General features: G+C 49.9%; 1 pseudogene; it reads left to right on the top strand.

The window, feature by feature from the left end:
* The first annotated feature begins 622 nt into the window (after window positions 1–622).
* Window positions 623–26,324, top strand: LOC123019446 (annotated as a pseudogene).
* Window positions 26,325–26,851: the final 527 nt, after the last annotated feature.

Below are 26,851 nucleotides of genomic sequence, written 5' to 3'. Positions count from 1 at the left end.
GGTGCATGGGAAAAGAACTGCAAAACCTGCCCTCCAGATCAGCCTCCAAGGTGGTTGTCATTACGCTGCGTTCTGCTTCCAACGGCCACCAGTCAGATGTGGCTCAGGAGCGGCTGAGGTTGTGGTTAGATCCCGTCCCAGCATCTGGAGTTCAGAGGCGTGTTGCTCCGCGAATGGCGCTCCTTTCTGCTGCCACGGCGAGGAGCCTTCGAAAGACCCGTCTTCTGCAGCTGCTGCAAGGGGACAGCGGAGCGCAGCGTGGCTGCGGTGCGCCAGGGCTGGGATGTCAGTGATGCTCAGGGTGGCAGGGAGGAGACGGGGTCTGCATCTGGCAGCTTCAGCAGAAGGCTGCTTTCAGTTCCTGTGTATTTTGGACAGATGGATCCAGTCTGGCAGGGCTGGGGGCCAGCGCTGTTGCTGCGGTGGGGCTTCTTGGAAGCACGGTGCATATTGATGGAGCAGCTGTGCTGGATGGATCCCGGAGGCACAGGGTGTGGGCAGGCGTGCCGGCACTTTGGTGCAGAGAGAGATTCTGGTCCTCAGAGAGAGAAGTGATTCAGGTCCAGGGGCAGATCTGGCGCTCCTTTCGTGCCCCACCATGTCTAGGCAGTGTTGGGGGGTGATGACAGCCAGGCTCTTCTTGCTGCCGCTCACAGTTCTTTGGATCCTGCAAAATGCTGACACAGAGGTGGGTGCGACTTCATTTCTCGTAAGGACTTGGGGCAGCTGCTTTGGGGCTGGCAGCAGGAGCGGACAGGTGCAGCTGAGAGAAGGCTCAGGGAGCGGATAAATGCGTAGGCTTTAGGGCTGACTCACACGCCCACATCCTTATGGTTAGAGCAGGAAAGCTGTTTGCAAAGAACATTCTTTCCTGGGAAGGAAGGAGATATAAACAGAATGTCCACCAGAGCAAAGAGCTTTCCCAGCGAGTACAAAGATCTGAGCAAAGGGAACAAATGCCTTTCAGACTTCCCTGCACACACACGTTCCTCACAAGCTTTCCCTTTCCTTGGCAGTGGAATTAGCGCTAATCTTCCAGAGCTGAGAAGGTTGGGGTGGGAAAGACAGGGCTCCAAAACTGCAGCTGAAAAAGTCATCCAGAAAGGGCATTGTCTGCACAGCTTGAGTTAAAGAGGGCTGAACGGTGGGAGAGGAGCTTGGGACTCCCTGACGGAACCTCTGCACAGTTACCACCCTTATCCTCTTCACACCTGTGCTTGTGTTCTTGTAGGGGGAAGAAGCAGTCCAGTCCTTCGGAGGGCCCTCTGCTGTTTGGCTGTCAGACAAGAGTTCAGCCAGGAGGAGGCACTATGCAATCCACCCTCTCGGCTACGAGTGGGGCCATGTGCATCTGACCTATGAGTGAGTGCTTGCATCCCTCGAGGCCATGGGCTGGGGCAGCCATGGCAGGCCTGCTGAATCCAGCAGCACCAAGTGAGGGCTCCCCGCACCCTTGCCTGGGTGCAGAGTTCTCCACCACTGACTCCCGCCCTGCCTGCCTCCAATTGGGAATGGGGCCCATTACTTTAGAGCTCTTCGCCAAGCTGCTGGAGTCAGTTCCAGAGAAGGAAAAGTTCCAGCTCTGGCTTTCCACTGGGAAGACCAATGGAACCTATTACCTGGTGACACTGTGGATGCTCCCTCACTGGAGGCATCCAAAAAGTGTTTGGACATGGAGGCTGGTAGAGACTTGTCCTCCTCTGCAGAGGAAGGCAGGACGTGCTCCAATGGAGCAAAGCTCAGGGAGCCAAGGTTCCATTTGGATGCCAGGAAGCACTTCCTGACAGTCAGGACCCCCAGGGTGTGGAATGGGCTTCCCCGGGAGGAGGTTGAGGCCCCATCGGTGCGGGTGTTCGAGGACAGGCTGGACACACACATGGTGGGCATGTCATGAGTGGAGCCGGCTGGAGCCGGGGGTCAGACTAGATGGCCTGGGGGACCCTTCTGACTCACTCAGTGTCTTTGTTCCATCTAAATGGGACGGTGTGGCTTGGAGTCCTGCGCCAGCATGGGGTTGGACCAGATGGCCTTCTGGCCCTTCCACCTCTTCTATTCTATGATTCTGTGGTCATACCAGGCAGGCCCAATCCTGTGAGCTCATTCCCACGTGAGTTTAGTTGAGGAGCACCTTGCGCACGTGCCCCTGCAGAGTATTTTGGGAAGGCGCCCTCCATTTCCATGTGGGCGTTGACCAGACTCCTCCTCTGGCTGCATGTAAACCGGAGGAGGAGAGAGCAGCGTGCCGCGTGGCCAGCTTCCTCTGGCCGCACAGCCCAGGGAGGGCACGGAGGCGGGTGAGTGCTGGAGGTTCTCCATGGCGAGAAGGGGGCTGGTGCTTCCTCCTCCGCTTCTCCTTGTGCCCTGCTCTCGCTCCAGGATCGTGCCGTTCCCCAGCACCCTCGACAAGGGCGACACCGAGCGAGCCATCGCCAGGGCCTTCCGCATGTGGAGTGATGTTCCTCCCCTCCGCTTCAGGCGCCTGTCCCCGTCCCAGCCAGCCGATATCGCAATCGGTAGGAGCTGCCTGGAAGGCTGTAGAGTCCAGGGAAGGGGAGGGGGAACTGAGAGAAGAAGACAACGGCCGTGCACAAAAGCTGGGAAACCACGAATGACCGGTGGTTGGAGGGCAGGAGGAGGGGAAGGCGGTGTGGGAAACCCCGGAGGGATGCATTTAGCCCCTGAACCTGAGGTCCTGCAGCGATGCGATGCTGCACAGGTGCGGTCCAAGGCCGCGAGGATGCAGCCTGGCTACTTATGTTCAAGGCGCAGGGATTTCAAGGGCCTGAAGCTTTCAAAAATCCCCACTAACCTGGCAACTGTGGTGTGACGAAGGGTACTGAACTGCCCTCTTCACATATTGTTGGATTTGCCCTTTTCAAAGAAGGGGCAATTATATTGTCCCATCACACTGTACTCTGCAGAGCCATGTAAGCAAAAGCAGCTGCTCCCAAGGATTCCATCAGGCATGTTGCAGTCCAAGCCCAGGGGCCAAATCTGACCTGCCAGACCAAGCCTCCAGGGATGCCCAGCTGACCAGGTCCATCCCCAGACCTACTCCTGCTCCTCCAGCCACAGACCTTGGGTGGTTTCCTGGGTTTTGCGTACTTTGTCCCTCAACTGAAACATCCTTAACTGGGGATTTCTTGTTTCATAGCAGAGTCCTCTTTGGAGTACTTTGGTCTGTATGCTAGAGGAGTTCTCTGTGAGTGTTTTACAGCCCTGCGTGTCATTCCAGATCAGGTGGAGCACTGGCAAAGCCATCCTTAGCATGGAACACTTCCGCTGGGCACTCAAAAAGCATCGCAACCTTGCCTTGTGGGCAGGAGGTCCATTTCTGTCAGCATTCCAATGCTGCTTTTACAGCCAGTTTTCAGATAGCGAGCCATTTGTGTTTTGTGGAAAACCCAAAGCTGTTGTTTGGAGAAACGGATCCCAAAAGAAGCACCGCTGGCTCGCTTCCAAGTTGTATTCCTGTGCATCATGTGCAGAAGAGCAAAGCACCAGTGGTGCTTTTTTTCTGTGAAAATACTTGCACGGTTTCTACCCTGAAAAGGTTCGGGTGTGACTGCTCAGATAGCTGCTCCGCAATGGGTGGGTCTCATGTCCACCTCTCTAGCAACCCTGCTCTTCCCTTCTTTTCTTACCATATCTTCCAAATGGATTTGAATTCCTGGCTTAGCCCCAAGTATGGAAGAGGGACTTCCGCAGGCAGATTTATTACATCTGAGTTCGTTGGAGAAGCTTCAAAGCAGCTCCGCAATGAGGGAAACGGCTGCGCAGGGAATGCAAGACACATGGACAGAGGCACTCGAAATGGGTTATGTTTAGCACTGCAGGGGGAAAATGCCAGACCGGGTGGGTTACTTCTATTAAAATGTGGGGAGTGGGAACTGCAGGAAATCCAAATATGTTTATTTCTAAAGGGGGTTTTGGCAAGTAGGGGGAGAAGTAGAGGCCAGCAAGAACAAAGAAAAGGGGGATCTTTAGTAGCCACATTTTATTCCAGTGGCACGATCGGAGGCAGATGATTCTGTGCCGCTTCTAAGTTGGAGAGAGGTTTTCAGATGAATCTAGGCATCTGGGCCCGAGGATAAAATCCTGGCCCTTTATTAAGGCTTTCATTCTCCTCTGTCAGCAGTATGGAGGTCACATAAACTAACTGCCTGCCTTCCCAACTACAATTCCCATCATTTGACTCCTGGAAGCTTTGACAGACAACTGGACTGCCTTCTCTTCCCCTAAAGTGCAGAGTTTTCGCAGCACTCTCTAAGGGAGTGGTGCGGAAGTTAATAATATGTACATCTGGGATGGATTAAGGGAAATCTATGCCATTTACTATTTACTAATTATGTCACTCGTCTCAGGATTCCTTCTTGGAGATATTTTTTTTTTCAGCAGGCTACATTAAAAAAATAGAGGGCACAGTTATGCACATCTTTGCGGGGGGGGGGTTACAGGATGTGCACAAAGTCTGGTGAGATATTTAGAAATGCTTTGTCTGTCTGAACTGATGTGGTGCAGTGCTCGCTTTTTGTGTAGCTCCTGGAGGAGGGCCATAAATAAATAGCACAGCTCTGAAACACACTGGGCTGCTCCGGGGAATGAAACTTCGTTATTACGTTGGTTTTAGATGATCCTGGGACTTGGTTTGTCTTTTCCACTGAGTGGTTCTGCTTGTTCCCCGGTTTTGTCTGACTGTGGGCAGCTCAGCCCAGATGCAAGGCATGAGTAGCCCTCTAAGAGAGAACCAGGTCTCATCCTTTGCTTGGTTCCTGGGACTGCCTGTAGCAGAGTAAGATGTAGCTCTCCCTTCTCTATTCAGTGCTGTTGGTAAAGGTAGGCATCAGAAAACAGGCTTCGGTGTGAAGCCTTGACTCCCCTCAGATGCTCTTCCGGCATGTTGTATTCCGGGCTGGGGAATGAGCCGGCCTCCTGATGCAATGGACTGTAATTCCCACGAACTGGAGCAAGCACATCCAGTGGCGATGGATAATGGGAGCAGCGGCATCCGGAGGCTCCCTCTTCCCTGTTATATGCCTGCCATGAACCCATTCAGAGAAGTCGGACCAGCTCAAATATGAGCCAAGTGTGGTTGACATGCAACTTTCTTTGGGCTTCTTGCTGGCAAGTCGAAAGCTGCCTCTGGGGGTAGCAGGCAGGTTCAGTTTGCCAGACGGACTGGGATTCATGTCTTGGAGCCACACTTTTACACTGAAAAAGATTTCCAATTCACCAACTTTTTTTGAAATAAAGAACTTATTTACCTTTTGCACATAGCCATTCACTCTACACGCACATAAACATAATGGTCGCCGCCGGCAGCAAGCGCTCAGCGCACACCCAGCGTGCTTTGACCTACCTGGAGCTTTACCCATCAAGCATCTCCTTGCCAAGTTCTCTTCCCATGTGCTCAAGTTGTGACTGCTGCAAACGTCCCTGAAAGCTCTGGCTGCTGGGTGACGGAAATGAAGCGGCTGCCATTTGATCGACGCCAGCACGATCCAGCCAAAATACACGTGTGGCAACTTGCATTTTGAAAAGTGATGCTCGCCCCGGGCCACCTCGGGTGCTTGACTGTGTCTTCCTCTGGTTATTTACAGCATTAGGCACATGCTGGAACGAAAATGACCACAACTCTGTTAGCTAATTGGTGCCCATGTGAGGGGAACAACCGGGGCTACGGAGTGGTGAACCAGACACCTGGTCTGCACTTGAAGGAGCTCCCAGATGGAGAAGGGCTTGGGGTTATTAAAAAAACCCAATGTGAGTTTGGATTTTAAAAAATGGTGATAGTGGTCATGGAATTGCAGATTTGGAAGGGATCTTGGAGATCATCTAGTCCAGCCAACCCCTGCTCAGCTCTGGTTCTGCAATGTAGGATCCATGATGGATGTCCAATATCTGGTTAGATACCTTCAGCAAAGACCCCCAAGGCAGCCTCTTCCAAGTCTGAAAAGCCCCCAGTAGATGGATGTCTGCCTAATACTTGGCAGAAATCTCTTCACTGCTTTTCCCACCCAATGTTTCTGTCTTGCTCTCAGGAGGACTGAGGATGAGGCAAACCTGTCTGCACCATCTTCAGCATGGTAACCATCCAGATTCTTGAAGATCACAACCATGTCCATCTCCTCTCCTCTTAGGGCTTAAGGCAATCCCCTTGCCCTCAGAGCTGGGAGGCTTCCATGCATCCAGTCCGTGCGGCAAGGAGTGATGGTGGTGGTCTTAGTCCCGGCCATGCCTCATGCCAGGGGTCTGATCTCGATGGTCACTTGTGGCGGCCTAGATCCAGCCACAGGGAGGGGAAGGAAGGAAGTCAGAGCACTGATAGGAACTGGCAGAAGATGGCAGGCCCAGCCTCCTTGTTTCCCCTCCCTTGGAGACCGAGTGGCAAAGTCCCAGCCCTGAGGTCACCAACCACAGGGCCATGGACCACAAGTTATGCTGTGGTCCCCCAGACGACCCTGGAAGGCCTTAAGGTCGCACCTTTAACAAGCGGTACCGAGCATAACTTTGTTTTATTGTAAGTCCGTCCTGAGATCTCGGCAGTGGAGTGTATATAAAAGTTTTAAATAAATAATAAATGACTTTAAGGGCAGTCTTGCCATTTGCTGCAGAAACTTATAAACTGTGTTTGATTCTTCTCCCTTTGAATGAGGTGTCCTCAAGGCAGCTCTCAGTAATGGCATGCCATCCGTACACACAGACATAGTCTCAAACATCAAAGTATCCTGGTTAGGATAATGTTCAATGAAATAAAGCTTCTTTCATCCTGCCAGAATCCAGGATGCTGTCCCAGCTCCCACTGATTTCCAGCATGCAGAGAAAAGATATTCCAGGGAAATAATTAATAATAAAAACAATAATGTATTTCATTCTATGTCACCCCATAGCTGAAGCTCTTTGGGTGTTTTACAACAATACAGAAAACAAGATAATAACATGAAAATATAATAAAGACAAAGAAACATCAAGAAGTTTTCAACAGCTAAAAACAGACGGAGAATGACTCCGTAAAAGCCCCTGGGGCAGGTCATCTCCTCAAGTCCCTGGGCTTTCAGGTAAACCTTTCAGGGCCTTGGAATGAAGGGTCCTCTTAACCTGGTGCTGAAAGGATGACAAACTTGATGCCCGGCAGGCCACAGTGGGAAGGTTGTTCCATAGATGTGGGGGCCACACTGAGAAGGCCCCTCTTTTTACCATCCTCCAAACCTCCCTCAGAGTTGACACTTGGTGGGAGGCCACAGAGGTAGAGCAGAGTAGAATATGGTTGGGTCCGACAGGCACTGCGGTCCCAAGCAGTGTAAAGCTTTCCAGGTTAAAACCAGCACCTTGAATTGGTGCCCCAAGTAGACAGACAGTCAACACAAGTAGGACTTCCATGCTGGGACTTCGAAATGCCAGCAGTGGTGGCTGTCTAGCCACGAGAGTGACAGCCGAAGGGGTTTGCATCATAGGAAATCCCGGCACCAGCATTTAGCATCCAACAGGATGTGCAACAGGGAAACCTGCAGAATTCAGTTTGGGATGGCTCTTCATTATGGGAAATGCTATAATTGTTTCAGGTAAGCCACGTGGAGGGTAGGATAGATTTTGGCAGTGAGTGTGCAGGACTGGGGCGTCAATACAGCTGGCATGCCAGGAACTTGGCAGAACAATGCGGATTAGTGAGCTATTATCCACGGACACATGTGTGTTTGTGCACGTGTGTGATGACAGATGCTTTGGCCTGATGGGGCTCCTTCTCTCTGGAAGGGTTCGGTGCTTAAAGGAGGCAGCGGAAGAAAAGGGCCTTGTCTAAGCGGCGCCTAAGTGTCGCCAGGACAGCGGGGGAAAGGCCAGGAGCACCGCGTGGACCTCTGAAGACGAAGCGGGAGGTGTGTGCTGGCTGCCTGGTGGCTGACCCGTGCTGGAGAGGATGAGACCAGAATCCCGACAGAGGCCTCCTGTCCTGATGGGATGGGGCAGAGCCCGTGGCTGGGGGGAGACCCCAAGGGTTGGTGAATGGTGAAGGGTCCCCAAAGTGATGAGATGGCCCCGAAGAAGGCTGGAGCGAAGAAACTCATCAGGGATAGCTTGATGAGCTCTAATTTGGATGAGCATATCTAACCAGGGGAAACAGCAGAACAGGGCAATGGAGAGGAAGTCAGGACATGCTGGAAGCCCTACTCGCGGCCCCTCCCCTCTCCGCAAGAGCAACTCGGGCGTCAAGTGGGTAAGAAAGCAGGGCACTGACCTGCAAGGCTGCACACAGCTCATGCATTCATCACAACTGTGTCCGCACAACCACAAGAATCAGGCCTCAGTGGACAGGGGTAGGCTCAAGGCGCCCTTTCCTTCCCTTCCCTCTGGATGGGACTGTTTGTCTCCACTACCTTCTTCTATGTGCTACAAGGGGGACTTGAGTTTGCAAGAGCTGAGCAGGGCTGCCAATGGCAGGGCATCTTGAAGGGCCTGAACTCCTGGGCCATCCGTAAGTCAGGGCTGCCTTGATGGCATGTGCAGCAGCCAAAGCTGCTCATAAAATCAGGCAGAACTGCAAAACAGCAGCAGGACCCGTGAGTGGCTGTGGCTGCCGTCAGGTTTGAGGGCCATCATCACGCGGTGGCTTCCTGAGCCTGGCCCCCTCCCCTTTGCTTCGGAATTTATCCTTGGCTGGCTTCCCTTAAAAGCAAACTAGTGGGACATCACGGGTTTTTCTGTCCGTGGCATTCCAGATTTTGGGATTTAGGGTGAGCTAAATTCTGCTTTAGAGTGAGCTGGCAAAACACACCCCATAATGGGTGGGCATTGCTTAGTGCAAGAGATGCAGCGTTCTCGTTTTTCAGTATTGTGGGTTTGTTTTCAGGAAGGTGTTCCCGTTTCAAGGATGTAAACTCTCTCCTTTCCTATTACTTTTGCCCCCATATTTTTCTTGTGATAAGCTGTGAGAGGTTTTAGCACCTCTGTTTTCTGAAACTTTGCATAAATCCTGTATAGTTTAAAAAGTGGCCTTTGGTGAGTTTCCTAAAGCTTGCCTTGCCTTGCTCAAGATGTTTTCTAGTTGTCATTCCTTCACACTTTCTCCCCAAAGACAGGCAAGCCCCAGTTTAAAAGTTCCTTTGTGGATGTATCTCAATTCTCCCTCTCTGTTTGCGTGAACAATCAGGTGAGTCCTAGCACTGCTTGTTGAGTAGTGCTAAGTTAAAACTCATTTTTGAACTGGTTTCCATTAAAGCTGCTCTAACACCAAGGAATGAACTGTTTAAGCTAGATAAATATCTAAGAAACCATGAAAAATATCCCTAGGTTGATAGAGCATTTAACACTCTAGAACTAGGAACCATTGCAAAAGAATACTGGGCAGAATTATGTAAGAGATTTTGTCCTGCAAATGCCTGAAACATCAGTGTCATCCAGCAGAAATTTCCAAGAAGTTCATGGCTTGCTACGCTCTGGGCCAGAGAAAGAAATCGTGGAACCCTCGGTCGCTCGCTGTGATGAATTCGCACTGCATTTTGAAGATCAAGTTGCTCAGATCGGCCATGAATCGGGCACCACAATTATTGCAATTCTACTAACAGATGGTATGTAGAGCACCATCTGGGCCGGTTTCACTGGATGAGTTTCAGTTGTTGAGAGCTGAGGATGTGGACAAGGTGCTTGGTCAAGTCCGGCCTTTGCCTCTCATGGCTTATTCTTAGAATTAAGGAAGTGCTTTGCACTTGGGTCCAGGAGGTTGTCAATACCTGCGTGAGAGAGGGAGTGGCACTCGTCTCAAAGAAGCTGTAATTAAGCCTCTCTGGAAAAAGCCTAACCTCAGCCCAGATGTCAACAACTGTAGTTCTGTGGCCAACATTCCCTTCCTGGCAGGTGCTTGAGTGGGTGGTGGCTCCAAGCTCCGAGATTCTCAGATTAAACAAATTATCTGGATTTATTAGTTGGGCTTCAGGCCTGGTTTGGAAATGGAAACTGCCTTTGTTGCCCTGTGGGAAGACGGTTGCTGGGGAAAAGACAGCAGGAGCTGATTCTCCCGGACTTCTCGGTGGCTTTTGATACCATTGGTGTCCTTCTGGACAGGCTGGCTGGGTTGGGGGCAGGAGGTCCTACATTGCGGTGGTTCCACCCTTAGTTGACCAGAAGGGGGGGTTGAGGGCTTATTGCTCTGCACATGGCAGATATGCTGGGGCGTTCTGCAGGGCTCTTTCTTATCCCCTGTGCTATTTAACATCTACATGGAACCGCTGAGGGAGGTTATTCAGAGGTATGGACTTAGGTGTCATCAATATGCAGAAGACATGGAACGCTACCTCTTCTTCATCAAGCCTAGGAGAGGCAGGAACTGGACATGGTCATGGACTGGATGAGGGCCAACAAGCAGACTTGATCCAGACAAGATGGAGGTGCTGCTGGTCCAGTTGGGCAAAATTTAACCTAGTCTGGGTGCATTCCTCCTACAGGACAAGGTTTGCAGTTTGGGGATGCTCCTGGAGCCATAATTGTCCCTCAGGTCACAAGTGGACCGGTGGCATGGAAACCTCCCTTAGAGGCTTAGTTTGCAATCTCATTGGCCAGGCTAATTTATTTATTTATTTATTTATTTATTTATTTATTAAAACATTTTTATGCCGCCCCATTCGCCGAAGCCTCGGGGCAGCTTACAACACTAGATCTGGCGCAACAAGAAAAATTTGATTGAACCCAAGAATTAAAAGCTTCCCTCCTTGAATTTATCAAGCTGAGGAAAGAAGGGGACTTTGAGACTCAGAGAAAAATATGGTCCAGATAGCATAACTGCAAGTAAAACCTCTCTTGGGAACAATGATCAAAAATTCAGTGTGTCTGTAAAATATTCACCTCGAAGTCTCAGAGAAATGAATAGGAGTTGTATTGTTTTTCTTGTATCTAGTAAGAAATTAACAAATTATTTTTTCAAGCAGCTGATGAACCTTTTTTCGTCAGGTAGCAGTTTTTCCCCAAGTGTGGTGCTCCAGCCATGAATGTGAACTAACTAAATCTAACGATGTACATTTCTATTTGATAGGATGACTCCATCAGGAGAATTAGAATCCATAGGAGGCTGGATTCAAAGAAAAGATGCTGAGGCAGAATTATTACCTTGTGTTTTCCAACAAAATTGTGGATTCTGCTTATCTATAGTAGGGCAACTATTATGATATGGAAAAAGGCTGGTGGCATAATGAGGAAAGTCATATGGCTATCAAAAGAGCCGAGTCAAGCACAATAACTTCATTTTCTTGGAATCAAACTTCTGCATGGGGGATTCTGCTTACAGATAAGTCAAGACGAGCATACAAGACGAGGTGGGCTTCAGTGAGGTATGAGCAAGGACCCCCCCCCCCCCCCGTCCTTTATTGATGTGATTTTATTTATTTATTTATTTATTTATTAAGACATTTCTATGCCGCCCCATTTGCCAAAGCCTCGGGGCGGCTCACAACATAAATTAAAATACAAAAGATAACAATATAAAATAAGTCGCCCTGGCCAGATAAAATAAGCGAATAATATTAACAATTAAAATGACGCTTAAATAAAAAGGTCTTTGCCTGGCGCTGAAAAACAAATAACGACGGCGCCAGGGACCTCTCTGGGGAGCGCATTCCATAGATTGGGCACCACCGCAGAGAAGGCCCTCCTCTGAGTACCTACCCTCCTAATTTCCTTCACGGAGGGTTCCCGGAGAAGGGCCTCTCCCGCCGATCTCAAGGGGCGGGCGGGCATATATGGATGTAAGCGCTCCTTCAGGTAACCAGGACCCAAGCCATTTAGGGCTTTATAGGTCATCACCAACACCTTGAATTGGGCCCGGACTTCAATGGGAAGCCAGTGAAGCTGACGGAGGACTGGAGTCATGTGAACATAACGCCCAGTCCCCGTGAAGTTAGCAGGGCAATTAAGAATCCCATTGACTTCAATCCCTTTGTAGGCATGGTGGTGGGTCAAAACGGAAGGTACCGAATTAAGTTCACATTTGTTTGTTACATTGTTTTAGGTGAGTCGTTGTTGTTGTGATGTGCCGTCAAGTCATCTCTGACTGACGGCGACACTATGAATGCACATCTTCCAAAATGTCCCATCCTTTGTGGTGTCTTCCTTCACAGATTCAATCCTGCTCATATCTGGTGTAGAATTGAGCATGTCCCAGTTTTGGTTCTGTTCTTTAACTTGTTCTGTGGATCTCGGAACAGCAGGTCCAGGGGGACCTTGGACAGTGTTGATGGAGCGGGCCAGCACCACCCGTAGGAGGAAAGGGCGATGGGGTGGTTTGCTCACAGGCTGAACAAAGGGTTCTTCTCATGAGATGTATGTGGAGTACCCAGAAGAAAGGCAAACGGCTGGAAGGGCCTATTCAGCAACAACAGACCCGAAGCAGCAGCTCTTGTCTTGCAGTTCCTCCTTAAGGAGCGACCCAATACCTGAGCAGCACCACAGGTGCAAATTCACACACGTCATCAGTGCTAAATGCCCTCTGAGCAGGCTAAATGCAAGCGGAGGCCTTTTCAGCAGCGTTTTAAGCAACATCTGAGCAATCCGCAATGCTTTAAGCCAGAGAGAGGGCATTAAAATTAGAGGGATCTAAATGAAGAAGATCCATATAACTGGAATCTCTAAAAATTAGTTATGAAGATGTTAAGGACTTGCCATTGTGAGAGTATAAAGGTCGGGCTCAGGCATGCATTGCGGCAAAAGGGCTGAATGAGTGGGGGAAGAAGTTGCTGCTGTTCCCTAAATCCTGCTTGTGGTGCCAGGAGGTTTTAGATGATGCAGGAATAACAGAAACGTATGGAAAGTGTAGGATGTTTTGACTCAAATTATACCAGTAAGGATATGAATTAGAAGGAGATAAGGGACATGCCAATTGGGACGCTATCAGGAATTTGAGCCCACAATGATGGGAGGATTCATGAAGGAGAAGACGATTGATGCCTTCTAGTCCCTGGTATGCCCAGTATCAGAGGCAGGATGCTGGGGCTCGCCAGGTGCTGGGAGCCTGAAAAATGCTCTCCTTGGAGGTCTCCCACCTGGGCAGTTGGCTGGCCACTGTGTGGACCAGATGCCAGACTAGATGGAGCTTCATCTGATCCAGCCCAGCTCTTCTTAAATCATTCGTATTATCTTTCCATCACTGCTATACTAAAACCAAATGGAAGAAACCTGGAGCCTCAACCTGTTGCTAGATGAGCTGAATTTATGGATAAACTGTACATCTGAAATTCATCGGATTCAAAATGAGGCATGCTTTTGTAGCAGAGGTATGAAAACACATGTCAACAGGACGGTCTTTGAGAGATCACTGAATCATAGAATAGTGGAATTGGGTCCAATCCCCTGTTGTTGCGGGACACTAAGTCACACCATCTCATTCAGGTGGCTGTCTAGATGCTTTCTGAGTGTCTGTAATGAGCGAGAGCCCACGACTTCCCCAGGTAAATCGTTTCCATTGTTGTTCTGCTTGGACAGTGAGGAAATAGAGCTTTGGCTAATGGGCAGTACAGAAATATTATTAATGATACATGGCGGAGGTGATGGCTTGCAACACACACATGGCCGGATGTGCCAGGAATAATCCCCTGATATTATTAGGCTTCTCTTCCTAGGTCAGTATTACATAATGTCACGCCCAATAGGTATGAGAAAAGACAGCCCTGGCATCTGGGTGCCTTCCAAGGTCAGGATTCTTAGTCATTGCTGTTTATTAGATAGTCCTTGGTTTCTGATGAGTATTTTTTTTATTAGAATGCAATTGCAGAGTGAAGAGGGGCATGCCGCATGGAGTCCCCCTGGAAGAAATCTCAGCCCAGCCCCAGAAGGCACTGTTGACCATGCATGGGAACATTTTTCGCAGGGTACCGTAGGTGAAAACAGATGAAGCTCTCCCTTGATCATCAGGTTCTGTTCCTAAAAAATGAGTAGGAAGTGTTATTAAAGGCAGAAGTGTCCAGATGAACAAGCCCGGCTTAATTAAGATCAGCAGGGCTTCTGCAAAGTGCAGCCCTGTCTCATCAGTTCTTGGAGTTCTGTAAGCGTGAACAAGCATGTGGATACATGCAGTGTGGAAGACGGGATGTTCCTGAGCTTCACCGTAGGACAATCCTAGCAGAGGTAATGCTGGAGCACCACCTTCGGTCGGCTCCTTCTCACAGGCCTGGCCTAGCTTACCATGCACAGCTTCATAACCTCAAACAGCAGCTCACCAGCCACAGCAGAATGGAGGCAGACCCAGGAACCAGGCCTGAGATGTCCCCTCTGCCATCCTATCCAGCCAACGGTCTCACAAGACCTAGTGAAGCCACCGCACCAAATGTTCCTTCACCTGCAAATTGCCCCATGTGATGTGTGTCATTATCAGCTGCCGGAAATGTCCGTCCGCATTTAAATATGACTAAAAGTTGCTGTGCACAAGGATAAGTGAGCACACATCTGATATTAGAATAGGCCATGTTCCAAAGCCAGTGGGATAGAAAGTATCTTGAAAAAGGGAACGTCATGGGAAGGATCCAGAGTGAAATTTATTGAGTAGTTTCGTCTTGGAGCCTAAGTTGCTCAAAGGCAGCGAGACTTTGCAGGCTCCCCAGAGAAACGGCAATGATGGGCTAGGTTCTTTTATGAAATCTGTGCCCAAACAAGGTGGGAAAAGAGACAGCAAATGGATCTTGCCAAATAGCTCTGCAGGTAAAGTAGGACCAGGGCTAGCAAACAAAGTCTAAGCTGCACTGAACAGCAAAGTTTCGATAGCTGCGGAGGATAAAAGGCTAACCTATGTGCTATCACTTCCTGGCAAATAGATGGGGAAGAAATGGAGGTAGTGACAGATTTTATTTTCTTGGGCTCCAGGATCACCGCAGACGGGGACTGCAGCCAAGAAATTAAAAGATGCTTGCTCCTTGGGAGAAAAGCTATGACAAATCTGGACAGCATACTAAAAAGCAGAGACATCACCCTGCCAACAAAAGCGAGTATAGTCAAGGCTCTGGTTTTCCCAGTTGCAATGTATGGCTGTGAAAGCTGGACCATAAGGAAGGCTGAGCGCCGAAGGATCGAGGCCTTTGAATTGTGGTGCTGGAGGAGACTCCTGCGAGTCCCCTGGACTGCAAGGCGATCAAACCAGTCAGTCCTAGAGGAGATCAACCCTGACTGCTCTTTAGAAGGTCAGATCCTGAAGCTGAAACTCAAATACTTTGGCCACCTAATGAGAAGGAAGGACTCCCTGGAGAAGAGCCTAATGCTGGGAACAATAGATGGCAAAAGAAGAAGGGGACGGCAGAGGATGAGGTGGCTGGATGGGGTCACTGAAGGAGTCGGTGTGAGCTTGAGTGGATTCCGGGGATGGTGGAGGACAGGAAGGCCTGGAGGAATGTTGCCCATGGGGTTGTGATGGGTCGGATGTGACTTTGTGACTAGCAACGACAACAATGTTGTGCTTTTGCCAAGCCCAAACTGCTCACCCCAAAGCATGGCCAGCGTCTGGACACAGACCTGGGTGTTGCAAAGCCTGCACAAAAGGACATGGTTTTGGGTACCTGAAGGTGCACCTCCCTTTGTTGAACTTTCTGCTTAGCACCACCCTCTTTTCTGCATCTGGGAGTGTTCTGGCCAGCAGCTGCCTCAACTTCATTGTTTCGGCCCAGCTCAGACAGATTCTTTTGTTGCGGCTTCATCCAAGTTATAAAACCACAAGTTCATATACCATGTCAATCCAAAATTCAACAACTCACGGGTTCATGTTATACACAAGCAAAGACATTGTTTTGCACCGTTTCATTGGATTTATGTTACATTTGTATATGTGCTTCTTTTATGAAAAGAGCAACTTAGATAAATAAAATCATGTGGCCTAGCTTCCTGCTCATTGCTCACTACCAATCTTAGCTATGTCCATGGGGTGGGGGAGGGGAGGGGAGGGGAGGGGAGGGGCACTTATGCAGAACTGGCCACAAATGTTCTAGGGTCTTTAGAAACATTCTAGGGCACAAGATGGTGCAGCCCCCTCCTTTCAGCTGATGCCCCCCCCGCCCCCAAGAAGACCTTTGAGCAGGAGGTGGGTAAAGTGGGGCACCTCTGACAGCAGCTGTGAATGGTCCTCTCTGGAGAGCCTTTTGGCAAGAGCTGCAGCGGGACCCTCTGGTTTTGCCCTTGTCACCTAAGCGATGACTGGCACTTTCCGGGTTCAGATGACACAACAAGCTCTTGCAGTACCGAGAAGCCACAGAGTAGATGGTTATTTCTTCTCATGGGTTCTAAAGACCTGACATACCACCCTGAAACACCACAGTGGGGCTCAACAGACCAACTATGGTGAAAAACCACTGTGAGTTGTCGAGTTGTGCAAACCCAGCCATTCTGACAGACAGACTCTCTGTGGAACATCTTAGTGCCGCTCTGGGAATTTGTTCTTTGGATGGATCCATAATTAGTACACCATCAAAACAATAATTAGAGATTAATGCATAGCTTGGCAGGGTTCCTCCAGGAAAATTCCTGCTCTTGAATAAATTCCAAATTGAAAAGACTTGAAAGTGGCGTACCTCAACCTGCAGTAATTGTTTCTGGCAGTAGCATCCATGCAGCTTGTCGGGATCAGTTGCCAACAAGCTCAGGCTATACCGCATCAGACTCAGGCTATACCACCCCCCACACTCCCACTCAGCTCCTTTGAAAGCGGAGAAAGACCCTGGTGGCTTATCTGGATGGCACTCCTTGATTACATGCGATGCGACTCCTCCAGCACAGGAGCCTGACCTGGCTCATTAACCTTCCCTTTGAGCTGTGAGTCATTCCAGGGAAAGTGGAAGCAAGTCCTTTGGATGGGAGAGCAACAGCGCTGTCTTTTTTTGGAAAGGAACAAGCAGAGCACATGTGGAGAGCGAGAGGTGTTCCCACAAGGCAGGCCCGAGGACGAGCCTTGGCTTTCCAGCTGAAGGCAGTCCCAGACTTCTCTCCGTGAGTCTCTTTTAACAAGCCACCTGCCAACCTACACCAAAAACGGTCAACTTCGAGCCCAGAAGTGCATTTCAGGCATTCACTCATTGCTGCAGGATGGGTAGCCCTTTTGCATTCTCCAGAGGATTTAATTCCTCAAAAGGCAGAGGCGGGGAGGCTCATTTGCAAGGTTCTCCATTTTCCTGCACACAGAATATCTCCAATAAATTCCCACGAACGAGGCTGAGCAATTGCCCGTTAAAAACATCAACAGGACCCCTGCTGCCACATTCCAAGATGGAAGAGCCTTCCTTCAACTAGAACTGCTTTCATCAGATAAATGAAATGTGCTGTCTGGTCTTGGTGTACAGTGGAAAAATGTAAGGTTGGAGTTAACCGGCCATCGGTTGCAAAGAACACTCTCCAACAATTCACTTAGTGTTTTTATTTATTTATTTATTAAAACATTTTTATGCCGCCCCATTCGCCGAAGCCTCGAGGCGGCTTACAACAATAAATAAAACCACATAAATTAAAATATACATATTAAAATACTAATAATAATTTAAAATACAATATACACACAATATAAAATAAGCCGCCCTGGCCAGATAAAATTCAGTAGTATTAACATTTAAAATGTTGCTTAAATAAAAAGGTCTTTGCCTGGCACCAAAAACAAATAATTCTATGTGACCGGTAGCCTGAAGTTAACTTAATCCTCTTAGCGTGTCTCGCTGTCTCGTTGCTTCTCTGAACTAGCTCTCGGTTAACTTCAGGGGGCTTGTGATTCTTTCAGGCAGGACATACCTTCTTCCTAAACCTGCAATCTGGCCAGCACAGGTAGCGCATGGAGTAAGTGATTCACAGGAACCCCGTGGAAAAGAATCTGATCTGCCACACTGGGCAAATCTGATTTCAGAGCACGTGATCCTTGGCGGAGTGAGCGTGACTCATTTCTCTGGCATCACAGGATGGTGCCTTCATTGCCAAGGGCTTATTGGCGCAGCAGGGAGAGTCGTGCTTGGTTCTGCGAGGTGGCGCTGTTGGACTGTTTCTCTCCATGCAGTGCAGGAAACTAGATTCGGCGAGGGGATGCAATTCAGCCCCAAACTCTGCGCTGCCTTCCCTGTGGGCTCATTTTTCTTGGGCTTAACAGAAAAAGGAAACCTCAGCCAGGTCAAAGGTGGGCTTAGCCAGGATAATCTTTAGAAGGCCCAGGTGTTTGAGGAGTTAGGGGCCACGATGGAAGAAAGAGGGGCAAATATTCTGGCACCACGGCACTCAAGAAAATGGCAATGCCACATCCCCAGCTTCAGGTTTCTGAAGGCTTTGGCTGCTGTCCCACTGTCAGGGCCACCAGCTGCTCATGTTCCTCCTCCTCTTCCTCATCATGGCTGCCACTGGCTTGCTCGGGAGGCTGTGAGCCTGGAACGAGGAGGCCCTGGAGATGACGGCTCATTCCCACCGACGCTGCGGCAGAAAACAAAACTAGGAACCCTGCATTTCAGTCCATAACTCGTATTTCTGGGAATATTTTTTCACAGCTTCACTGGTGCCATTGCTGCAAACAAACCACCCATCAAGAGAGTCAGAGAGCAACGTCCCTCGTGCCTGGGACTGCAGCTATGGGTGTGTTTAGGTATGATTTTTGGGACCCACTTCAAGGCAGAAAGGGTTAAACTTCCCTTCCCATGTGTGGTGGTCCCTCTCTTGATTGTGAGGATTCCCAGATCATCTGGTTTGACCTTAAGGGTCATCTTTCATTGGTCTCCTTTGTACCCACTTGCAGCTTGCAAAATATTATGGAAATATTTTCACCTTGTGGATTGGACACTCGCCTGTAGTTGTATTTTCTGGATTTGAAACGGTTAATTGTGTGCTCACTGATGAACCGGAAGCATTATCTGGGTGGCCACTGATCCCGGTTTTTAAACTGCTTGGAAAAGAAAAGGGTAGGTGATTGTTAAGAGCAGGCTGGATGGGGAAGGGCTCTTTTCTTTGCCTTACCTCAACCAGTATAGAAGAAAGATGAATTGATATCCTCATTCGTTCATTAGTTCATCACATTTCTATGGCGCCTTCACAGCCAACACTTTCCAAACAATTTAAAGATATTACATCCATAAAATTACAATATAGCATCAATCCAGATTGACTTCCAGGTAATTCGGCTCCCCAACGAGGCTTGGGATGAAGCTCCACGGAATCCATCCTTCTATCATTCATGGGCTTCCTCTTGTTCTTTGCCTGACCTTAGGAAGCGAGCCAAACTGAGAAGAAGGTTGTGGACACTCATGGAGGTCTGGTTGCACACCGGTGTGTGCACACAGGCTGCCTCTGGGGAAGGAGGGAGCACATGGCCAGCAAGCCTAGTAGCCGCTGATCGCCTCCACTTCCATGGATCTGTCCAGCCGCCTTTGAAAGGCAGCCAGATCGGTGGCCATCGCCACTTCCCGTGGCAACAGACTCCATCGTTTGACTACATGCTGCGCGAAGAAGTCTTTCCTGTTATTTAAACTTCCCAACAGTCAGCCTCATGGAGTGACCCTGGGTTCAACTGTCAAGGGAACTGTCCATGGTCGTTGGTCACAGGGACTAGGGATGATGGGACTCATAGTCCAATGCGTCTGGAGGGCACCTGGCTGGGGAAGGCTTTAACCTATCATGTGAGATCTCTGATGAGATCTGGTTGCGAGGTTACAAACTTCTGGTTCTATGGCCACACACCTGGGGGTCCTTGGCACACCAGCCCCCCAGAGCATGAAGCGAAATGGGCAGCCCAGCAGCGGGAGCTCGAGGACGACTGTCCCAAGGCTTCCAGGAACATTTGCACAAGTTTTCTTTTGCTTCTCCTGTAGATATACAACATCTCGCCTTCCTTTATGGACCATATCCCTGGACCTCACAAGAAGGCACTCTCCTCCTGTGAATTCATGTGCTCTTTTGTCAGGAAGGAGGTGGAAAACCACAAGAAGGGTAGGGCAGCCCGTGAGCCTCAGGGCGACGTGGCTTCTACCTGGCTCAGATCAAGAAAGTATGTTTCTGTGACATGATGTGTAAATTTGAGAGGTCTGCCTGGCGCTGTCGTTGTTTGTTTTTCGGCGCCAGGCTAAGACCTTTTTATTTAAAACTTATTTTAATTGTTAAATTATTGAATTAATTAGGATTTTAAAATTTTTAGCCGAGAATGCACCAGGGGTTTTTTAATGTTTTTTAATTGTTATATTATTATTATTTATGTATGTTTTTATGTATTCTTTGTGAGCCGCCCTGAGGCTTTGTTGTGATGGGGGCAGCATAGAAATGTTTTAAATAAATAAATGAATGAATACATTTGGCTGAGGCTTGTGCAACTTGTGACCTGCTGAGCCAAAAGCACCCCAGCAGCCACGAAGGACAGCCTACTTGATGCCGGGATGAGGCTGATCAAGCAACTGCACAGGGCTGATGGGCTACGTTTGCCTTGGTGGGTCACAACCTGTTCAGGCTTGATTTAACGCTTTGAGTATTGCCAGTCCAAATCTAGAACCTTCCCTGAACGGGAGATACTGCACAGCAGAATATCCAAGGCTATGTAGGTTTCACCAAGCTGATGCGTTCCAGACGTGTTGGATTGGAACGCTTACAATTCCCATCCAGCATGGCCACTGGAAGGGAATTATGGCATCTGCAGTCCAACATAGCAGGAGGGTCATAAAAATGGATGGGAAAAATTCTGGAAAATCAACAGGAAACTCAACTCCTAGCTAAACGCAGCTTTAAAAGACATGCAATGTGGGTGGTGCAACTGAGACTGGAAGGGTAACCTGCAGAGTTGGAATGCAGCAGCCGAAGGACAGAACTTGTTCCAAAAGAATGGCTGCAATGGAAGGGGGACAGGTGGTGTTATATGTCTGCACCAAAGCAGGACGTCTGCTACTGACCAGGTACCGAATGGGAGTCTGAACAAGGACTTGCTGAAACAAAGCAGGTGTATTTCAGGGAAGTGATCGTTAGCAGTAATGGAGGTCTTCAACCACCTGGTATCTGTTGGGAGACAAATGTCACTAAGCACGAAATCTCCAGGAAATGCCTCACTTGTCTTGCTCACCCTTCCTCTTTCAAAAGGTGCAGGATGGAACGAAGGGGAGGGTTGTCCTTGACCTGATCTTAAGAGTACGATCCATGTAGTTAAAGCGGCAGCAGAAACTTTGTGGGAAGCGACTGTGTCATGCTTTGGATATTATGGGCTTCCTGTGTTGACCAGGCCTTGAACTGGAGGGCCCGCTGAAGCTTCCAGCTCATGGTCAAGGCAAAATGGATGTGAGGGCTGTGTGGAATGACCCAAACCACACCTTACGGGGAGACGTGTGAGCACTGGCAATCTGTGTTACTCCAGAAATGAGTCCCTGAAACAAATACATGTGATGGGACGCCGTTTTGTCGTTGTCCCCGCTTCTTTACCTGCATCGCTCTGGAAGCAGAGCTGGGGAAGTGAGATGCCAACCATGGAGTCATGCTTCCATGTAGCCTAAAGTGCCTGATCTTGTCTAATTTTAGAAGCTAAGCAGGGTTGGGCTTGGTTGAAATCTGGATGGGGGACTTAATGTTGTGAACTGCCCAGACAGCTTTACAGGTGGTATTATTTATTTATTTAGGAGATGTACAGGCTGTCCATCACTGTCGTCTCTGGATGGCTTACAGTATATTATAAATCCTAAGCAAGATAACTTGGCTAAACCATGACTGAGTGTAAAAAAGACATGGTTAAAATAAATAAATTAAATAAATATACAATTAAAATCGATTCGCTTTAAAATATTGGTCAAATAAAAAGGACTTGACCTGGCACCAAAAAGCATACAATGACGGCGCCAGGCGGACCTCTCTAGGGAGCGCATTCCATAGTTGGGGTGCCATCGCAGAGAAAACTCTCCACCGAGTACTCTGTCCCCTGACCTCTTTCAAAGGGGGTTCCTTGAGGAGGGCCTCTGCTGCCGATCTTAGGGGGCAGGAGGGCTTATAGGGAAAAAGGAGTTCCTTTAGGGTATCCTGGTCCCAAGCTGTTTAGGGCTTTATAGGTAACAACCAGCACCTTGAATTGAGCCCAGACTTAGATGGGAAGCCAATGGAGTTGACAGAGGACTGGAGTTATGTGAGAATAACGCCCAGTCCCCGACAGCATCCTGGCCCCTCTATTTTGCACCATTGGAAGTATCCGGACCGTCTTCAAGGGCAGCCCCACATAGAGCGCGTTACAGTAGTCCAAGTGGGAGGTAACCAGTGCGTGTTTCACTGTTGCCAGGCAGCTCTCCTCCAGGTAAGGACGCAGCCGGTGGATCAGTCAGAGCTGAAGGAAAGCCGAAGGTATAGAAACGTCAACACTGCTGCTGTTGTGTTTTTCAGCCAGACATTGTTGGGTCGTCACAGAGATGGGGGTGAGAAGCAGTTGCGCAGCAGCATCACCTGCCCATCTCCCCGTGATGCCCTGGCTGGGCCTTGAGCCTTTGCCGTCACTCAGGTGCTGAAAGCAATGCAGTCGCTGCTACTGACACGGCCTTGGATTGAGTATTTGCTTCTAATTCCCAGGGGAAAACGGACTCCACAACCACATTCAGTGAAGACAACCTGGTTCAAGGTATTGCTGACTTGCTGGTTGCCGGCGTGGACACGCTAGTCGCCACTCTTTCCTGGGCTCTGCTTTTTACGGTTGCTCATCCCAATATTCAAGGTGAGAAGAACTTGTGCGAGGGATGTGAAAGTCAATTGTGCTGTCTTTATCTACAGAGAACCAAAACCCCAGGTTGCAATCACAGGATGTCCTACGTGCTAATAAAGGACTATTAGACGTCCCACTCATGAAGGCACAAGACGCAGAAGGTGGTTATGAGGATGTTCTTGCTTCGGCCGTTCAGTGGCTGGACAGGTTTTTTACTTTCCCTTCTCAGCCTTTATGCAGCCGCTTGAAAAAGATCCTTACACACTTGCTAGGACATAGAGATGAGACCAATAAACATGGTTTATGCAAACTCATAAAGACTGTTAGCCCCAAGGCACTGGGAGGGAAGATGCTGCAGACACAGGATAAAGTTCCCAAGCAACTGCCTTTATTCAGTGCTTTCAGTGGATTAGTAGTTTAGCACCAGGTTCTTGGGCACCTGAGATCCAATCATGCTTCCCAAAGGAGTTTCCTCTCCCACCTATGGAATGAAACGCTGCTCTTTTTTCCTGAGAGAAAGTCCCGCAGGAGCTAGTGCCCTGGGTCCCTCCAGAGCAATCCGCTATAAAGAAAAGAAGAAAGTGCCCTACTCCAATGCTGCGATTCATGAGATCCAGCGCCTTGGCAACATCGTATTATTTGGCGTCCCCAGATTATGCATATGTGACGTGAGTATATTTGGCCTACTCGTTCCGAAGGTACAGAATCACCACAGTGACGACACTCTTGCCCAAGAAAAGGGGCTGGGGGTACAGCAGAGGTGTGGAGCCTCTTTCAGCCCAAGGGCCTAATCCAACTTCAAAGAATCTCGGGGAGGGGGTGGCATCCCAGTGTTGGTTGGGGCTGAGAGCAAAAGGGGAGGGGCCAAAGGAAAATAGGTGTGGCCCAAGTACCAAAAAAGAGAGAGAGAGAGAGGGAGACCAAAACAGCAGAATATTTTAGCTGGGAGGTTTACTGTTTATACAAGAGCTTTAGGAGAGGCATTGCAAGTGCTAGAAGGAGGAAACATACAAAACAGAGGATGCCACAGAACTACAAGGGGCTGGTGGAATGCGGGTGGGCCAGGGGGAAGGGCAAGGCCGTTCGGGTAATCCCGGCAGGGCCTGGTTTTGCCCCCAGTGCGGTGACTTCCTTGGAAGCGGATTCATCACGGGAAGACATGGGGGAGAGCCAGGACAGGAGGCCTCATCCGGTGCCAGGCAGAGGCGCTGATGCTGCCGCTGAGAGCCTTCTGCCGGAAGAGCTGCCTGGTGCGTCAGGGCTGTTCCTGGGCCCCTCGCTTGGACACCCCTTGGCACAATGAATTCTATGGACTCACTTCTGCACTGGGCTGGCCTGGCTTCTCACTTTGATGATACTGTAGCCTGGGCTTTGCATTGCTGACACAGGAGCAGGAAACCCAACCCCCTTGCTACGCTGGGACACCCCCCGCAAGGCAAGATTAAACATTAGGACAGGATTGTAAAAGCACTATCTCTTTGGAAGCCTGAGCTCAGCAACCTGCTGGTTGTTCCTTCTGGCTGGGGTTCCCAGGAGCCACTGGGCAATGTTAATTCCCCATGTGTGAACCACGACGTCTTCCATTGTTGCATATACCTGAAGTTTCTTTGGTTAACATCAAGCTAGGACCTTCCTTCCAAACGCGCTTCTCAGAATAATGGGAGTTGCCTTCCGAGCCGTCAAGAAGGCATCAGGTTGAAGAAGGCTGCATCGGACCATCCGCATCAGGAAGAGACTGCAGCGCTACCGGGCTTTGATATGCGAATGCAAGCTGGACGGACGTTCACCGGCTTGTGCAGACCTTTATGGATACGGTTGGTTCTCCACATCACTCTGAATGTAGGAACATAAGACTCCTGTTGGATCAGGTGCCCCCAGTCCAGCATTTGGATGCCAGGTGGCCAAGCAGACAATTATGGGAAGCCCCCTGCGAGGCATGAGCAGAAGGGCAGCCCCCTCCTCGTGTTCTCTAGCGACCGGAACTTCAGCGGCAGATGCTGGGTGGAGGTCACAGGCTTGTCATCGGCACATCCGTGGGCGCACGCAGGGCAGGACTGAAGCTGGCAGGGGCAGCTCAACAGTGGTGCATGAGAAGCGATGAAAGGAACGTTGGGCCTCTGCAGATGGACCTGCTGGGGTGGCCTCCATCCACTGGTCCACCTTGCAATGCCCACCACTTGGGTAGATTTGCAGGCATTGCACTGTGGAGAACTTAAGCTGGTGGCTGCAGTGGTGGGGACCACAGCAACCATCATCCAGTGCTCCTTCACGCTCTGGTGCCATGTGCCATGCAGCTAGACTTCCGGGTGCTGTGTCCATCTTCATCTTCCGGCTGCAACTGCTGCCACTGGGCTGAGAGACTTAAAGGGACCCTGGAACCTTGTCTGCTGTGGTGAAGGGCATCCAGTGTTTGCCCTACTAAGCCATGGGTCCCAGCCCCACATCCAGGCCTGTTCCTTGTCACCTCTTCTATCTGACTCACTCGTTAAGAGTACATCTGATCTTCCTTCCCTCTGCCTTGTAGGGTACCCCGGTGGTCCCAGATTTGTGCTCTGTTCTTCTTGATCCCAAGCAATGGAAGACACTTCAGCAGTTCAACCCCAACCACTTCTTGGATGAGGGTGGGCGATTTATGGCAAGAGAAGCGTTCATCCCCTTTGGCACAGGTAACTCCCGGGATGGCCCTTGTTTTTGAGTGGGGTCCTTGGCTTGGCTCTCTGCACTTTCCTGCAGCCGTGAGCCCAAGTTCGTGGCAAGCAGCCAAGCGTTCATGTGGTGCTCACCAAAAACCAGCCCCGTGTGTCTGCAGCCCAAGCAGCTGCCCTCTTCCATGTCATGTGCAGCACCCCTGGTTTGTGTGGCTTCCCCAAATATTTTGTGCTGACGCTCAAAATATGAACTACACATTTTGAGATAAACTGTTTAGCAAGTGATTTATTTTGAACAAAAGCACATTTTAGAACTATTTATGTGTGAATTTAAAAACCAGCGGCAGATGATTGTGGAAATGGGGTACAATAGACTGACCAGTGGCCTCACTGGGACAGCCGCCTTGGTTCCGAATGCTGTGTCAAGGGTCGCTTGTTCCCCAGGCTCTGAAGGGCAGGTCCCCACACACCCTCTTAGAGCTGGTGCCAGGAGAACCGCGCGGGCTGCTCCCTGAGGCGGCAACTGAGCTTGGAGGGGGCTGCGCGGGTGGGGAGGGAGGGCGGGCCATGGATTTACTATGCCAGTTTGCACCAGCGTCTCTTTCCCCCCGTCCCTGGCTGTAGATCTAGGCAGCTGCAACGGCTGCCGAGAGAGAGTCTCCGGTGCGGGCAAGGCAGTGGCGGAGCCGGTCGCCACCGTGCTTCCTCGTGGGCTCCGTGAGCTCCTGAGCCTGGCCTGGGGAGCCCTGAGCACACGTGCCTTGGCTTTGCGTCCTGAGCACAGCACATGGAATAGGTGTCCTTCTGGCGCTCCAGTGATGAGGCACTTGCCACCTTCTCCGTCTCCCTTCGGCAGGATGCCGTGAGTGCCCGGGCCTGTGCTCTTCATTCTGTTCGCCAGCCTCACGAAAGCCTTCACCTTCCGGCTGCCGGAGGGAGTGAAGGAGGCGAACTCGGAGCCTGCAATCGGGGCTGTGGTGCATCCCCACAAGTTCAAGCTCTGTGCCGTTCCTCGTTCGACTGCCGCGTACGAAAGACCCGCAGGGGAGAGCTGAGAGCAGCTGGTTTTGTTGCTGTGGGTCTTCAGCTTCCTGCCCTTGGACTGGATCCATGTTTTTCTGCACTTCAGCATTACAAATTTGCTCTGTGATGTGCTATTTTGAATGCACGAAGGACCTGCTAAACCTTAATGCAGCTTTTCCCAGCTTGGCTCCGTCAGATGTGGTGGGCTGCGGCCCCAGCAATCCCCCAGTTGGCATAGCTGAAAACATCTGTAAGGCTTCAGACTGGGGAGTGCCTGATATTAACAGCATATTGAAAAGCCCCTAAGACAAGTGGCAATGCCCTCAATACTTCAGACACGGACAAAACAGTTCCTGGAGGTAGTTGGCCTCTTTGGATGACAACAACAAAAGATTTGTTATTGTTATTACGCATAACGGTGACAGTGGTGGGAATAGTTAGGGAACAAATTGAAAAGCGATCTGTAAGACCTCTCACGCAGCCACATTTGGATCGCTGTACAGAGTTCTGGTTGCAGCACCTACAAAATGCACCAAAAAGGCAATTAAAGTGATAAAAG

This window comes from Varanus komodoensis, unplaced genomic scaffold (assembly GCF_004798865.1).
Source record: "Varanus komodoensis strain SLA01 unplaced genomic scaffold, ASM479886v1 scaffold125, whole genome shotgun sequence".
Taxonomy (NCBI): domain Eukaryota; kingdom Metazoa; phylum Chordata; class Lepidosauria; order Squamata; family Varanidae; genus Varanus; species Varanus komodoensis.
The sequence above is the reverse complement of the archived record's forward strand: the minus strand, read 5'-3'. Positions and strand labels throughout refer to the sequence as shown.